This window comes from Lissotriton vulgaris, unplaced genomic scaffold (assembly GCF_964263255.1).
Source record: "Lissotriton vulgaris unplaced genomic scaffold, aLisVul1.2 SCAFFOLD_3658, whole genome shotgun sequence".
Classification (NCBI taxonomy): domain Eukaryota; kingdom Metazoa; phylum Chordata; class Amphibia; order Caudata; family Salamandridae; genus Lissotriton; species Lissotriton vulgaris.
The window spans coordinates 121005-125658 of NW_028252379.1; positions in this window are offsets into that span (position 1 = coordinate 121005).

Sequence of the window (4654 nt, forward strand, 5' to 3'; positions counted from 1 at the left end):
CCGGGAAGCCATCTTGGGCGGGAGGCGAGTCTCGGCTGGTATGCCCGAAGCGGCGTAGCCGGGGCGCGCCTTTTCCCGCCCTGGAGTGGGTTGTCCTAGACACTGACGCGCCCGGCCACGCCCTCGGAGGCAGGCGGGGGCGGGTTGACGCCCGCCCTGAAGACGGATAAAAGGAGCAACAAGCCAAGAAAGCATCCTCTTGTTCCTGTGCTCTGAAGCTACACCTCCCCGCTGCACGTGAGCTCGAGAAGGAATGAAGAGCCAATTTTGAGCGTTGTAATCTTTCTTTTTGTCTTACAGATATCCCGTCTGAGAATGCCCAAGAAAGTCGGAAAGCGGGTCGGTACCGATCAGATGCTCCAAATGCTTATGAAGGAGGTAGCCGATTTGAAGAAGCAGATGGCGGCTAAGAATGGGGAGGGAGGACCGAAACGGCCTTTGCCGGGAGTAGTCCCCGGTGGGAGAGGCAAGAGGTCCAGAAGGGGGGCGCTTGGGGGGGAAACCCCGGTTCCCGATACCCCACTTGAGGAGCCAACCCCGGTGCCGAAGGAGGGGAATCCGATCCCCGTGGTGGTCACCCCCGTGACCGGGGAAGATATTCCTCCCGAGTTAGCGGCACAATTGGCAGCGTGGTTGGGAAAAGATAGCGAGGGCACCACGGCTGACGACGCCCGGGCAGTAATGAGACAACTGCGGGAATCTAGGGAGGCTGTGAAGGCACCATCTTCTGTTACCCCGCCGGTTCCGGCGGCGGAAAATGCAACAGGCCCAGGTTCGGCGGCAAATGCAGCTTCTGGTTCAGGTAAGCGGCCATTGCCGATCGCGGGGGAGGGGTCTGTACCTTCACGAAGGGAGAAGGTGGCTCAGCATGTTCCACTGGAAATTAAGGAAAAGATTTGGGCGAATAAGTATGTTAATATTTTTTCTTTGCTTACCGACCATTACGAGATGGAGCATGTTAAGAGCCAAAAGGAGCTCATGCATCCGAGTGTTTGGCGCGCAAAAATGGCCGCCTTTAAGGTTGACGAAAACATTGGTACTTGGGGCAGAGCGTGGGGCATTTTTACCTCCATCATGGGCGAGCGCAGGCCCGAGTTGCTGACCGAGTTGCCTATTTATCAATCACGTATCATGGAGTATTCCGTAGCGTATGGGGGCAATCAGTGGTTCTGCTATGACAATATTTTTAGAAAAGCTAAGGAACACGACCCAGTTCTGACTTGGGATTGTTACGACTCCGTGTCATGGCAAAAAATGGAGAGTACAAGAATGTTAAAAGTGCCATTGTCAGGGAGTAGCGGGGGTGAATCTTCCCGCCAATACTCTGGGACACCCTTTCGGACGGGTGCAGGTAACGAGTACCACTCGAAGCCGAGTGGCAACGCAGGTAAAAGGGGGATTTGTTGGAATTTTAACAGAGGTAAATATACGAGGCCCCAGGGGTCATGCAAGTTCAGACATGAATGTGGGGGGTGTGGGCAGCCATCCCATCCTGAGTCCATGTGCAGAGCCAAAACGGGTGATAACGGTGGTAAGGGGAGCGCCAAACAGGTCTGAAATAGTCCGAGGGGCGCCTTTACCTACTCCGATTGATACCATGGCAATGATTCCTTGGCTCAGCGAATACCCGGATCATGCTTCCGCTGGGGTGTTGCGAAACGGGTTTTCATATGGTTTCCGCATCCCAGTGGGGGATTTTCAGGGTGTAGCAAACTGTAAGAATCAACTATCGGTCTTGCAGCATACGGCTGTGGTACAGGTAAAGATTGGGAAGGAGGTGACTCGAGGTCGTGTCGCCGGTCCATTTGATTTGCCACCGGTTGCTAACTTTGTTTGTTCCCCTCTAGGGGTGGTCCCCAAGAAGGACCCGGGTGAGTTTCGGCTGATACATAACTTGTCAGCCCCACGTGGTCTTTCCGTGAATGATGCGATAGACCCGGAAGTGTGTTCGGTGCGGTACGCATCTTTCGATGAGGCCGTCGCCATGTTGAATCGCCGGGGGCCCGGGGCGCTGATGGCAAAATCAGACATCGAGTCAGTGTTCCGGTTGCTCCCGGTACACCCAGACGATCAGCGTCTCCTTGGTTTCAGGTTTCAGAGTCGCTATTACATGGACAGATGTATGCCAATGGGATGTTCTATATCTTGTGCCTATTTTGAAAAGTTCAGTTGTTTTCTGCAATGGGTCTTCACAAAGAAGACGGGTTTTCAACATGTTATGCATTATCTCGATGACTTTCTGTTCCTGGGGGCAGCCGGGGATCCAGAATGTGGACAGGCTTTAAATGAATTTTGTGTCTTAATGAACCAATTTGGTGTGCCTTTGGCGCCAGGTAAGACCGTGGGTCCCTCGACTTCCCTCGAGTTTCTGGGGATCGTGCTCGACTCGGTAGAGGGTTGTTTTCGATTACCAAGAGAAAAGGTTTTAAAATTCAGGGCATCCCTTGAAACATGTATTAGTGAGACTAAGGTAAAACTGCATCAATTGCAACAAGTCGTGGGCCAGTTGAATTTTGCCCTAAGAGTAATGCCGATGGCCCGCCCCTTTTCCCGCTCGATTGCACAAGCCATGGTCGGCCTGAAGGAGGGTCATCACCGCACGAGGCTCTCGGCAGAGGTTCGCCAGGACATGCGCATTTGGTTGGCATTTCTGGCGGATTTCAATGGTCGAATTGTCTGGAACAAACCGGCGGTGTCCTCTGAGGAGCTGGGGCTGTGGACAGATTCGGCGGGGAGTATAGGTTTTGGTGCCATATTCGGCACACTATGGTCGGCTCAAAAATGGCCGTCATGGTGGCACGAGTGCGGATTGACGAGGAACATTGCTTTTCTCGAACTTTTCCCTATTTTGGTGGCCCTGAAAACTTGGCCTGAGGGGTTCCGGGATCATTCTGTGGTGTTTTGGTCTGACAACATGACCGTGGTTGAGAGTATCAATAGTCAGGCAGCACGTTGCAAATGGATGCTGAGACTGCTTAAAGAAATTGTGTTATTGTGCATGCAGTTGAATGTGCTCTTTAGGGCAAGACATGTCCCGGGGGTACTGAACCAAGCGGCTGATGCGCTTTCTCGTTTCCGTATGCAGGCCTTTTGGGGTTTTCTGCCCACAGCGGACCCGGTGGCAGCACCCTTTCCCGAAGCTCTCTGGTCTCTCGGTGCCCCGAACTACAAAACCTCGTGGGAGAGAGTTTAGCACCCAGGACAAGGAAGGCATACGAAGGGGCGTTCCGTTCCTATTGGTCCTTTTTGGGTTCTGCTAGGGGGGAGCTTTGGGGCCAGGAGGAGCTTGTCGTAAAATTTTTGCTGTCTTTACATCAGGCAGGCAAATCAGTAGCTACGGCCCAGAGGCATCGGGCCGCCATTTCCTTTATGGCAAGGGCTCATGGGATCCAGGACCCGACAGCGTCTTTCGTGGTGCAGAAAGCGCTACGTGGGTGGCAACGCCTTGAGGGTCGCAGAGCAGATGAGAGGCACCCGATAGGTCGGGATAGGTTGGCCCTGTTATTATCCGTACTCCCTGCAATGTGTTCATCACAGTATGAAACAGTGTTATTCCGAGCCGCTTTTGCGCTAGCATTCCATGGGGCTATGCGGGTAAGCGAACTAGTGGCGAAGAACAAGCAGGATACGATGGGGGGACTGTGCCGAGAGCACATTCAGGTCAAGGGGGAGACGATGACTGTCTCGTTTGTCAGGTCCAAAACCGATCAGGGTGCGATTGGGGACTGCATAATCATACAAAGGATTCCCGGGTCTTCCATGTGCCCTGTGGTTTGCGTAGAGGAATATTTAGCGCAAAGGGTGGCATCATGGGGGGGGACCTTTTTGAGACACGCTGACGCCACCCCACTGACGAGGTTTCAGTTCCAGCGGGTGCTTGCGATGTCGATTTTGGCCGCGGGCTTGAACCCCGGCGAGTTTGGGACCCATTCCTTTCGGATAGGGGCTGCTACAGAGGCTACAGCCAGGGGTCTGAGTGTAGAAGAAGTAAAACGTGTGGGGCGTTGGTCCTCGAACTGTTATAAAAGGTATGTGCGGTTGCACATGTTGTGAAGCTGTAATGATGTACTCACGCTTCTTGTTTTTCTTTGGTTTTCAGTTGCGCAAGCCTACGAGGCGGGGCGGACTGTGCAGTCGACCCGACACCTGGGGACCAGCGGTCAGACATCACCGGCTGTGAAAAAGGAGGTGTGGGTCGTGGGCCACTCATACGTGAGGCGTGCCGCGGACGTATTCAAAGCAGGTGACATGATTCACGTGGCTGGGGAATACGGGTACAGTGTGTCCTTCTACGGAAAGGGCGGGCTCTGTATTGACCAGTTTCAATCCTTTTTCGAGGGTTTGTTAGGGCGGACAAGGTCACCGCCGTCTATAATCATAGTCCATCTTGGGGGCAACGATTTGGTGGCCACTGGTAGACGACTTCTTCTTGAGGCAATGCTTTCCACAGTAAGTTGGTTGGCAAGAAGAGTTCCAGGGTGCACAATTGCATGGTCCCATATGATCCCACGAAAAGTGTGGCGGGGGGCTATTTCGGTTTCTGCTCTGAATCATTCAGTAAGGAAAATAAATAACAAAGTGAGTAGATTGTTTCGTTCAAGTACACTGCATTCTGTTTCGCATGGTTGTATCAAAGGGGACAGTATGTATTTGG